General features: G+C 40.4%; 1 protein-coding gene across 7 annotated transcripts in view; it reads left to right on the forward strand.

Moving 5' to 3' along the window:
* Window positions 1-13,123, forward strand: part of DAB1 (DAB adaptor protein 1) — a 297,592-nt gene that overhangs the window by 59,180 nt on the left and 225,289 nt on the right. Inside the window, exon 1 of one of the 7 annotated variants that reach the window (XM_074221335.1) lies at window positions 1,975-11,436. The exons of the other annotated variants lie outside the window; for them this stretch is intronic. The gene's annotated coding sequence lies outside the window, so the exon portion shown is untranslated. Of the gene's footprint in view, window positions 1-1,974; window positions 11,437-13,123 lie in introns of those variants that run through there. 7 annotated transcript variants of the gene reach the window in all.

Consider the following 13,123-nt stretch of genomic DNA (forward strand, 5'->3'; position numbering starts at 1 on the left):
CCTCAGCAAATACTGAGCTGGCCAAGTCCCCAGGTACTCCAGGAAGAGAGAAAATGCCATCAATTAATTCCGGAATTAAATAATTCTCTGGTATTTGTAATGTCCCATGCATAAATTGGCAATTTTCTAGAGAGATCAAAAAATGATAAAGGCTTTTCCCCCTCTTTTTACTGGTAACAACTGCTGAGGCAGCTGCAGGGATGAAAGAAGTGTTTTATCCTTAACAAATGTGCTATCAGTTAAAGAACTCAGGAAAAGTGCCCCAAAACATGGCTGCCCCTTACCCCCCACTTCCACCATTCCCCCTCCTCGTGATAGGAACGATGACTTTCTCACCAAGCCTACAGGCTCTGCTTTTCCAAGGGAGCTGACAAGATAGACTCGAAATCCCATGATCAAAACAGAATGACACAAAAGTAAGCATCCTGGCTTTGAAAGATCCCTTGCAAGGTCATTGAGACCATTCTGAAGCCCCCTGTTCTCGGGACTACTCTGTTCAGATTGACGGGGGCCCCCACTGAGTCCCTCTCTTGAGGTCGGCTCTGGCCAAGGTTCACTTTTTCTTTGACTTACCTTCTGCCCAATTGATTGCACATACACACACACACACACACAAACACATGTATATATGCACTCATGCACACTCACACACATGCACAGATATGTACACACACTCATGCACACATGCACACTTATACATACACACTCTTGCACATGTACATGCGTGCGCGCGCGCACACACACACACACACACAGTGTTCCCCTCTCCCCAACAATGATTTTTGAATTTTGGAGGAGTATCTTCGAGTAGGATGTTACAGTTGTATGGGACTTTAGAACATGGGACATCAGACCTGGGGGGATCTTCAAATATAGAATGTTCAACAGAGTGGGGCTTTAGAACAAATAATGTCCAAGTTGGGAGGGAATGTGTAAATAGAATGTGAGATTTTGGAAAGATATTAGAACATAGAAAGTGAACATTAGGATGGGTTTTGGAGCATAGAATGTCAAAGCCAGGGAGAATTTTAGAACAAAGATTGTGAAACCTGGGAGGCTGGAAGTGACCTTAGTACTAGACAATTAGGAGACAGACTTATACTTGGAGGGGAACCATAGATGAAAGAATGGTCCTACTTCCATTATTACAGAGAGAGGGAAGTTGGATTGAAGATGATCTGTTCCAAGCCCCCCATTTTACAGGGAAGATAATTGAACCCCTGAACAACAGAGAAACCGATGAGGTCACAGAGGCCAAGACCAGGCCTGTGCCCCAAACCTTCCTCTTCGTCATGGAAGGTTCTTTCCATTATGACGTTTCACTGAGACCTAGAAAGGCAATGAATCTCTCCCTTTGTAATGGAAACCAATGGAAGGATTCAGGCTAGGATCCTGCTCTTTGAAACAGAAATAGCACAGCTAATTAATGAGCATTGATGATTTCCTCTACTTTAATATAGGAAGGGCAAATGAAGATATCTTTACATTGGATAAAAATGGAATTTTCCCCCTATTATTAAATTCTCACTTTTAAGTTATAAGGGACTTTTCTTTTAAGTCCTTGACTCGGTAATAGCGAGCTTTTAATGGCTCTGACTTATCTGAGCACATTAAAAGGGAAAGAAAAGCAGGCTGAGAAGTTTAACTTTTCATCTTGCCCTGCAAATGTTATTCAGCAGCAAAGGCATTATGTTCAGGGCTGGGCCTATGGAGCACTTCTTCCTGAAGGTTATCATCCTAAAATACATTTGCTCTTGTCCTCCACCTACATGGTGGGTCTTGAAAACTCTCCAATCTTCTAATAGCGATAATTAAAGCTCTCGTTTCTCTGTCGGTGTACACAGGGCTGAACGTAACATGCTTCTTTTAAGCCCCAAAACGGCACTGTAAGGTAAAATTAAATAGATATTATATCTTCACTGTATATATATATATGTATATATATATATATATATATGTATATATGAGGAAGCCAAAACCTGAGGAGTTTTAAAAGCATATACCACCAGTAACTTGGGGGTATCTAGAAAGTCAGAAAAGTTAGAGCTAGTCATTACTTCAGTTGCCTCAAAAAAATCTAATAGAGAAGCTAGAGCTAACAGGGACCTTAGAGATCAAATGTCCATTGACGTGGCACTAGAAGAGACCACAAGCATCTACTCTTCTCCCTTTTTCAATAGGTTCAGAAACTAAGGTCCAGGGAGGAGGAACAATGAGTATGTATTGCCAGGGACTGGTCTTCAAATCCTGCCTTGGATGCTACTTGGTCTGATGAACCTGATCAAGTCATTTCATGTCTGTCAGCCTCAGTTTTCTCATACGTGAAATGAAATCAAGAGGGGCACGATCCTAACAGGGTGGTTTTGAGGATCAAATGAAATCTACTTGAGGTCCTTTTAAAGTCTTAGAACCTATGTCACTGCTAACAATGGTGATGATAAGATGCTAAGTGACCTCCAAAAAGGTAGATCTATGTTTCCTCCAACCTCCTTATTTTACATTTGGGTAAACTGAGACTCATAGAGGATAAGTGATTCAAACTCAATGTTCAGTGTGTAGATCCAAACACACACACACACACACACACACACACACACGCGCACACACACATGCACAAACACTTTGCAGAAGAGGAAACATAAGCAGAAAGGGGACATAATGTGTTCTCTCTATTACCCTTTTTGAGGGAGGGGCTTACAAGGCAGTGGGGTTAAGTGACTTGCCCAAGGTCACACAGTTAAGTATTAAGTATCTGAGGCGGAATATGGACTTGGGTCCTCCTGACTCCAGGGCTGGTGCTCTATCCACTGAGTTACTGGGCTGCCCCATCTCTATTCCCTTTTAAGGTCTTTATGAGTAGTTACACCACCATGGAAACTGAGTAGAATGTTCAAATGACATTTATTAAATCCAATCAGCCATCAATCAATACATATTTATAAAATGTCTGCCATGATTCTGAAGTTGTGTTCTAATCCCTGGAGGTTTGAAGAAAAAAGGAAATACAGATTCTGCCCTGCACGGTTGTTTCTTCTTCTTATCCCTCAGTGGAGAAGGTTTTCTATTTCTTTCCTCCAAACCATTGTTGTCGTTCAGTTCTTTTTCTGTTCTGTTTGACTCATTGTGACTCAATTTGGGGTTTTCTTGGCAGATATACTAGAGTGGTTTGCTACTTTCTTCTCCAGGTCATTTTACAGATGAGGAAACAGATGAGGGTTAACTGACTTGCCCAGGGTCATCCATCTAATAAGTGCCTGAAACCAGATTTGAACTTAGGAAGATGAGTCTTCCTGACCTAAGCCTGGTGCTCTACCCACTTTAATTCCTAGCTACCTCAAGCCATCAACAAAAAATAAAGAATGAGTTGGATGTTTGTAACAGATTTGGGAGCTCAGTAAAAAGGATTCTCTCTCCATATCTACCAGTTAAGTTCAATGGGAAGGTTTCCTTGTATTTGTTTTTGGAATGTAAAGCAATAAAAGTTCAAGATTGGAAAAGAAAGTAGGATGCTGTAAGGACCTACTAAATGATTTCCCTTCTTTCCCTGCTCAAGAGAGCACTTATATATCCTCACCCAAGTTTTGATGTGGCCAAGGTTGTTGACTTTATATGGAACTCAGGAATTTTGAATATTTGTTTTCAGCAGAATGATTCTACTGTGGCAATCTGTGAGACCATTTTGAATGACAGTCCTAAATAGAAGACCTTAGGGAGTGGAAGGGCATGGGGAGCAGAAAACTTCTGACTGTTTCATAGAAAACCATCATGAATGAGGAACACTTGGAATAACCATTATTGTAGCCTTGTTCTCCTATTTCTATTGTAATAACCCTCACCAATCTTTGACTATTGTTTGTTTCTTTTTTCCCCTCAATAGCAAGAGTTTTATCTAAATACAAAACCCCATCCTTACCAGCAGTTGAAAACATCAACAGGGTTTCAATTAGTCTGTAGTAAATTGCTTTGATGATATCCAAACATCTTCCTCCTCTCATGCTTTGGACATTGCTCACCTGTCCTGCAAATGTGAAAACTGTGGCCTTGCACCTTCATTAGATAAGAATCCATTGGGGCCGAATAAATCATCTTCACATCAATTCTGTGACATTTACACAATTTACACTTTCATCCAATTAGTTCCTTGTCCCTCTGGACCCATTATGTTTCCTTGGGTGCTGATCAATTTCTTCCCCTCCGATTGTCCCATCTTTCTTTTAAAATCGGTTGAAAAATTTCCCATCACTATTGGCTGATGAATAATCAGTGGCTTAATAGGAAGCAAAGCTTAGGTTTTTATTAATAGTTAATTGTTAGTATATTGTCAAAATGACACTTGAATGATAATTACAGAGCGAGTTTCTATAAGCCTTTGTAGTTGGCAAATCATTCTTACAACCTAGTTTGGTCTGAAGTTGATAGTGCAAATATTATTATCTCCCTTTTACAAACGAATAAACCAAAGCTGAGAAAAGGGAACCGAGCCAAGGTCGACGGCTCATAAATGGAAGCAATTGGACTCAAATCCAGGCCTGCCAGAAAGTATTACGTTACTTAAGGGCAGAGCTTTGGAAGAGACAAATTTGTTAAGAGATGAAAATTTCCTAACAATAAGATCTGTGGCCGGTCGGAAATGACCAGCCTGGAGAGCCCATAGATTCACCCTCCCTGGAAATCAGGTGCCCTGTGTTTAAAGTAGGCATATCAAACTAAACCTCTTCAGAACCAAGCAAATTCTCTCTCCCCTCTTCCAAACTCCCCTGTCACTGTTGGTGATGTAATTATCCTGCCCATCTTCCAGACTCACAACTTACAACCCCAGAATCATCCTTGACTCCCCTTTCACATTCATCCCATATGTCTGTTGGCCAATCTTGTCATTTCTACTTTCCCTCACATCTTTCTGATAAAGTTAGTTGATAAGATAGAAGCTAAGAGGAGGGCATGGGAATTGGCTAGGTCCCATAGGAAGAAGGAAATAGTTCTAAGGAGAGAATCATCAAAAACAAAATAACACCCTATGCACTATAATGAGAACCTGAGCCAACCCAGATCTCTATGGTTAAGGAAAAATCACAGCTTCTTCATAATTCACTGTTTGACAATGTAATTGTGGTGGTCTGCTAACTCGCTGTTTCATTATTCCCAGGAATGGCATTAACTGTGAGCTCCCAAATCAATATGGTCTGAAAATTATCACTGTAGGCTAGCACGAAGCTTTGACAAATCACACTTTGTTTTTCTAAGGGATATAGGAAAGGTGTGGGTGTATCTTCAGTAGAGCACACAATGGAAAGAGGACTGCTTTGGAGGTAGAGGGCATGAGTTCAAATTCTGAGTCATATAATCCACTATTCTTGTGACCTAGAAACAAATCACTGAATATCCTCAGTTTTTGAATCCTTAAATGAAGTAAAATCCATTAGAATGTAAGCTCCTTGAAGGGAGAGAGAGTTTCACCTGTCTTCAGATCCCTAGCACAGAAATATAACTTAATAAATGCTTTGTTATTAATTGGGGAATGGCTAAGAAAATCATGGTATGGGAATGGATTGACATTCGGTACATAGCTATGACTTCATTGATGAATACAGAGAAGTATAGGAAGACTTAAAGGGACTTTTGAAAACTGATGTTACTCTATGACCTTGAACCTGGAGCACCAATTGATGCTAGCAGCCCATTCCTCTGGTGGGTTGATCCATGCAGTCCCTTCCTCTGTTGGGCCAGTCCTTGCCAGAACTTCCATTTTAAGGAATATGCCCAGACCACCTATAGTCAGGCATCCATTCTTTTGATCCTGATTCTGGACATCTTTCATCAATACACACCTGTTCAAGTATGATCCCCACACCCCACTTTCAGTTTCCTCTTATTTCTTTGCTTGCCTCATTAGAATGGAAACTCCTTGAAGGCAAGGGCTGCCATTTTCTTCTTCTTGCATTGCATCTATAGCATTTTTCACACTGTTTAGCATATAGTAAATGCTTGGTGACTTACCTTGATTCTCTGAACCTCAGTTTCTTCATGTATACAACAAGACAGTTCAGCTAGGCTTGGAGATTCAGGATGCAATTTGGCATGTGAAGAGGCATGTCTTTTATGAATGCTCTAACTGATCTCAGTGCTTTTCTTTACAAGCAGATTTTTAAGATATGCTTATTCATATTATCAACAAAATAATTCATATTTAATGAATAATGAATGAATTACAAACTATTTAAGTCCTTGTTATGTATAAAGTGCTGTTTTTTCAGACAATTGCCATGAAGGAGTAATAGGAACATTATTCTCATTCTACAACAGAGGAAACTGAGGCCATTGTAAGTCAAGTGACTTACTTCTAGATCATACTTCTAGTGATCATACTTCTAGAAAGGCCTATACTTGGATGTGAAGTGGGTCTCCTAATTCTAGAATCCCTTATCTTTCCATTATATTATCCTGAGATAGAATTTCTATAGTAATCCAAGGTGTGATAGAGTTACTGCTGTCTACTCTGGAGAGGCAGCAAAGTGTCAGTCATATACTTGAGTGTCCATGGAACAATGGACTTGTAGTCAGGGAGACTTGAGTTCAAATCCTGACTCAAATATTTGTAAGAAGGAGACAATAACAGTAACTAGCTCAGATTAAATGACATTATATTTGTAAAATATTTTGCAAACCTTGAAATACTTTGTAAATGTTAGTATCACTTCTGCATGAGACATTGAGCAACTCACACTCTTTGCAGGGGAAGGGATCTCCTATTTTCTTTCATAAAATATGGATTCACACTCTATATACATCCATCAATTTGTGGTCCTCCTCTGACTGACCTAGTAGGAACTGGGAAACTCTTATGTTATGAACTTGACTTTTATCTCTTCTTTGTGTTTCAATGGAAAGAGACAAGTGGATTCATCAGACACGAGATATAAAGGTAGAAGCGATCATTGAGTTCAACCTCCTCATTTTACAATTTAAGAAACTGAGTCATGAAGGGGTGAATTGATTTGTCCAGGGTCTCACTGTAAATGTCTTAGATGAGATTTGTACTTAGGTCTTCCTGACTACAAACTCATTGTTTCATCTACATTGCTAAATTTTCATCCACTGATGTTATTTGTGTGTTTGTGGGTGTTTGTCTCCTCCCAGAATTACACAATGTAAGCATTGGAAGGCATTTGGCCCAACTTTTCCCTGAAGAAAAATCCCTAAAGATAAGAATACAATAATAGTTCCCATTCACATAATTCTGGATGACTTTCAAAGGGCTCTATTTGTGTTATCTCATTTGATGTGCATCATCCTGAAAAAGTGGTCATTCATCCATTCTTTCCTTGGAGACATCTAGCAAGTATCTGGAGACATGTCTTTAGGCATCTCCTTGAATTTTTAGACAGTTCTCATTGCCAGAAAATTAGTTTCTTTCCATCAAAATGAAATCTTCCTCCCTTTATTCTCTACCCATTTCTACTGGATCTGCCCTTGGCAAGAGCAAATCTAATCCCTTCTCCATATGACAGTCCTTCATACACTTGAAGACAGCTATCATGTCCCCTTTGATCCTTTCCTTCTTCAGGCTAAATTCTCAGTTTCTTCAACTAATATATACCATAGTTTCATCATCCTTCACTGTCCTGCCTGCCCTTTTCTGAATGCTCCCCATATGAACACTATTTTCTCTGTGGTTCATGGAACTGAATATGGTATTCCAGATGAGATCTGGCCAGTTCAAAGGGCAAACAGACCATCAACTCCCTAGGCCTTGAGGTTAAACCTCTCTAAATAAAATCAGATTCACATTTTTTTTCACTGTCATAGGATGATGTTTGTCTTTCATTATCGAAGAAGACCATGGAATCAGGGGGGTGATGCCATGACAAGCACATGAATTAGATTTGGGTGAGGGGGGACTGTGCTAAGTCACCAGTCTCGCATTCTATTTCAAAGCCATCTGGGTACAGTAGACAGATATAGATTAGGATGCGTGTAGAAGGCCCTGGATCCAAAGCAATCAGGGTTAAGTGAGTTGCTCAAGGTCACACAACCGGTGTCAAGTGTCTAAGACTGGATTCAAACTCCCTTCCTCCTGACTTCTAGACCAGTGCACTGGCCACTGCATCACCAAGCTGCCACTCACTATCATAACTATCTTTATTAACTCATAGAAAATCTATTAATCCTTTTTTCAATCAATTGGTCAATCAGCAAACATTATATTAAAGACACTGGACCAGGTGTTAGGAGGTGGATCATGAGTGGATCTGTGATTGCAATGACCTAGAGATGTCAGAGATGAGGAAACTCCCTCTGCTAATTAGATAAACCCTGACCTACTTTGCAAACTTAGACCACTGAAAATGTAAGAACCTTGTTTCTAGTTACATGCCAGCATGGGTTAGAATTAGCATTGCATTCCAGGTCTTCTTTCTCCATCCTTCAGGAAAATAACCCCTGACCTCAAGGAGTTTCAACTCAGTTGGGGAAGGTGAACAACAAACCCCTATTTATGTCTTCTGACATTAATTAGCACAAGGCTCAACATCTATATGGGCACTTTGGGCTTGCACTCATTTTTACACTGACTTTTAGAACCCACTTCTTTTTGACATCAATGAATGGGCATATGGATGGACAATTAGTTGAGATAAAGGGGCCTCAGTTCTCTTACCTTTCCCTTGGAATCAGTTTAAGAAATTTGAATGCACCCTTTCTTTAATGTTTAGACTCTGTACTATCTGAATAAGTATTTTTGTGGAAATGACATGTGGTTTCTCATCAGCTACCAGACTATCAATAGTTGGAGACTGATGGACATGTACATCTGGGCCTCTTTTCACTCAGTACCTTTGAAACGTTTGGTTCCTGGAGATGATGAATGGATAATATCTTGTAGGGAGGAAAAATAATGCTTATGTCTATGAAAATCCAGTTGCCTTGCATTTAAGTACATTTTTAAATGTTCTGGCAGGAATGAGGGGAGGGGAAGCTCTGACCTTTTAAAAATTAGAAGAAGGTTTGAAAGAAGCTGGGTCTTCTATGATTGGTTAATGGATCTGGCTAGGATTTCATGCAGACTAGAATTTTTATATCCATCATTGGCTTCAAAGGGCAAATAGAAAAATTGAAAAAACTTTATAATTGTAGTTATATAAATCTAAGCTTTCAGGTTAACAGTATCCTTTATTTACAGTTACGCTATGAAAACTTCAATCTATAATAAGACTTTTTGGACTCACTGTCCATTATATAATTAATAAGACTAATAATGACACAATAGCAACTAATATTTATATAATCCTACTATGAGCTAGGGACTTAGTGTCTTACAGTTATTTCCTCATTTGATCCTTATGAAAACTCTGAGATGGAAGTAATATTCTTATCCCTACTTTATGGATTAGGAGACTTATCCTGGCAACCTTACCCAGGTTCACACAATTAGCAAATATCCAAGAAAAGAACTGAACACAAAGCTTCCAGGTTTAGTGCTCTGTCAATTGCCCAACCAACAACTGCCTTTCTAGTCTTTGAAGGTGAAATAATATTATTTATTCCTCTTTGTTTTACAAATGAGAATACAGTGGGCTCACTAATGTTAAGTAGTTTGCATGAGGCCACATGGCTAGCATTTTAGAGGTTTGATTAACTGCTGGGTCTTCCTGATCCCCATGTCTAGTGCCCATCTCTCTGATCTTCTGCACAGACTATTCCTCCCCACCCTTCTCATGCCTGGGACCATGCTTCCCCTCTATCTCTTATCCCCTGCCTTCTGCCAGAGGTCATTTCTCTTGTGATTATTCTCTCCAAGTACCTTCCCCTAACTGTCTCTTTATGTTGTATGTACTTGGTAATGTATATGTTGTCTCCCAAATTAGACTGGAATTCCTAGATGTCAAAGAGTCATTTTTGCATTGTCTTTAACATAACCCAGTGCTTGGCACATGGCAACTTTGTAAGAAATTCTTGTGGGTGGATTAAGAGGCACTATATATATAATGAATTATATTCCATTTTACTTGTTATCTCAACAGCTTCTCATGTTTGTATAGTTCTAATCATTAGGAAGTTTCCTTTAGAATGAATTGAAATTTCTTTCCCTGTACTATCCCCCCACCAATGATAAGCTATGGTTTCGTTGGGGTGATGCTTAATGATCCAGCTGAAGAGACCCATCATGTCCCTCCATTAAGATTGCTCTTGGGGCAGCTGGGTGGCACAGTGGATAGAGCACTCTGGAGTCACGAGGATCTGAGTTTGAATGTAGCCTCAGACACTTAATAATTGCCTAGCTGTTTGACCTTGGGCAAGTCACTTAACCCCATTGCCTTGTATAAATAAAAATATTTTTAAAAGACTGCTCTTCTCCAGTCCAGTATATCCCATATCCCTTCATGACCCCCTCACCTCAGGCTCAGCAGTTCCTCAGGGCTCCTTTTAGGTCTCTGGTGAGACCAGAGACTCCAGATGTGTCTGTCTAGGCCAGAACCATGAAGCCCTAATGCCCCTCTACTCGGACTGGACTGCAGAAACCACCCTGTGCCTGAAGCTCGGAATAGACGAGCCTTCCTGATGCTCCAAAAGACCTCTGGACCCTCCATCTGACTTTCTCCAACCTTCTCCTCACCAAGGGGTGCTGACTAATCACTCCCCGAGCAGAGGAGGCGACCTTTGAGCTCAGCATGTGACCCAGATGCTATGCTCCCGGGCCTCAATGCAAGTTAATCATCGTCAGAATAGGTTAGTTGATAACGGATAAGTCTGGGCTTCTCATTAGACAGATGGTTTTAACAGTCCCTGCACTTGACGCTAATAAAGTGGGCCATAAATCCTACCTAAGGTCAAGTTGACACTAGGTGGACTGTACTCACCAGGTTGAGTGCACATTATTCAGATGCCCGCTGCTGAGTCTTTAAATGGTGCTTGCATTTGTTAGGCATCCAGCTGATCCAATTCAACCACATTCAGACTGGACAGAGGGCATTGGAAGCTCTGAGGTCTGATTCTTAATTCTTAATTGTATGAACCCGGCAAGGCACCTGATCCTAATGGTGTCAAAGCTTTTCTTTTTGTGGTTAAGTGATGTTCCTCCCCTGGCCTCAGTTTCCTCCTCTGTAAAATGGGAGGGGTGGTAGGACCAGGTGAATTCTGAGGTTCCCTTCCACCTATGGTCCCATGATGCTGTGCTCCTTCTGTGTTCTGGTTCCCACATCTGTAAAATGAGGACATTGAATTTGATGACCTACTTTTCAAGGCAGTTCTAATGATCTAAATGATTCAATTGCATCAAGTTCTGAAGATAAACTTGAGTTGCAGTATGCAAGCACCTACTACATGCCCTAGGTTTCTAGGACCCGAAAGGGAAAGGAATCAATATTTTATGTAGTATCTTCTGAATGCTGTGAGTTTTACAAATATCATCTCATTTAATCGTCACAACCATCCCGGGAGGTAAGTGATATCATTATACCTATTTTACAGATGAGGAAACTGAGTAGCCGTGTGCTGAATTTGGAGTTTGAACTACTTCTGTCCTGGGCTCTGTGACTTAATATTCATATATTCATCTAGACTGTGTTTTTTTCCTATCTTCACATGGGCAATAACCTAATTCAGGATCTCTTTTACCTGCTCTATTAAGGCAGTGGCCCAATTGCTTTCTCCACTTTCATTTTTTCCCTTTTCTACCTAACCTTTCACAGAATTGTCCAAATCATCTTCTTAAAACACAGGTCTGATTATGTGATTGCTCTGAACAAAGGCCCCCAATGACTCCTATTGCTTCTTGGGTAAAATGAAGATGCTGCCTCCTGCCTGACCTTTAGGGTCTTCTCTCATCAAGTTTGAGCTAACCTTCCAATCTTGTTTCACATTGTTTTCCTTCTTATTCTCTGTCTTCCAACCAAACTGGAGTCCTGACTATTTTCTGATCTCCCACCTCTCAGAGTTGCACAGCTACCCCTCATACCCAGAATGCCTTCTCTCCTTATCTTAAACTTCCAGAGCCCTTCACTTCCTTCAAGACTCAAAGAAGGTGACACCTTCTCTGTGAACCTTTTCTTTGTCCCCAGTCCTATTTGCCTTTTCTAGCCTCATTTTACTTTGTTGACTGTCCATATCCATGTTTTATTCTGCTGTGTCCCCATTAGTTTCATTTTTACTTGTGTCTCCAGATTCTGCTATTGTCCCTAGAAGCTACTTAATACAGGTTTCTTAAATTAATTTGAATTATGAGGAGAGAAAAAAAAATTCTCTGATTCTTCCATTGATAATTTAAGCAACTAGGTGGTGCAGTAGATAGAGCACTGGCCCTGGAGTCAAGAGGTCCTGAGTTCAAATGTAGATTCAGACACAATAATTACCCAACTGTATGACCTTGGGCAAGTCACTTAACCCCATTGCCTTGCAAAAACAAAAAAAATTTCAGCCATCCATTTAGGAAAACAGCATTAACCAAGAGCCCTAGAAGCCCACCTCTGGCAAAGAGACAGGATTTGGAAAGTACTACCTTGATTCCAATGTTGACTTGCCCACTTACTAGAAGTATTACCTTGAGCTTGCCACAGTCTCTCTGGACCTCAATTTCCTCACCTGAGGAATAAAGGAGTTGGATCATGTGATTTCCACCATTCTTTCCAGCTCTTAAGTCCTGTGAAATTTGATGATTTCTGGGCTAATTTTAAAGTGATAAAATGAGGGTGTCTGAGGTAATGAGTCAACTTCTCATCCTTCACCTCACCCACTCCCAAGTATGTTGTCCTGAATTCCTTTGAGTCTTACATAGGGAAGTTTGTCACTCACCTGACAAGTATAAAATGAAAATGAGTTCTTTTAGCTGCCAGCAGTTAAAACCTTCCTAGGAACAGCCAAGCAGAGACCTTCCCCTTGGGGCAGTGACTCTGGAGAGCCAGGTTTGGAAAGCATGACATCCTCCAAAAGGGCTTCATTCAGTTGTGCCTTCAAATTCACAGAGTTACTCCTCAGTTTTTGCCTTCCTGCAGGAGAAAAGGAAATATTTTTGCTATTTTAAGATCCTTCCTTACTTCTGATATCCCACTTAGAGCAAATAGGAGCACAGGAGATGGGAGAAGCCTAAAGGCAAAAGATGGAGGTGGTTGAATGTCTTGAGAAGGATTCA

Source organism: Macrotis lagotis, chromosome 2 (genome assembly GCF_037893015.1).
Source record: "Macrotis lagotis isolate mMagLag1 chromosome 2, bilby.v1.9.chrom.fasta, whole genome shotgun sequence".
Taxonomy (NCBI): Eukaryota; Metazoa; Chordata; class Mammalia; order Peramelemorphia; family Peramelidae; genus Macrotis; species Macrotis lagotis.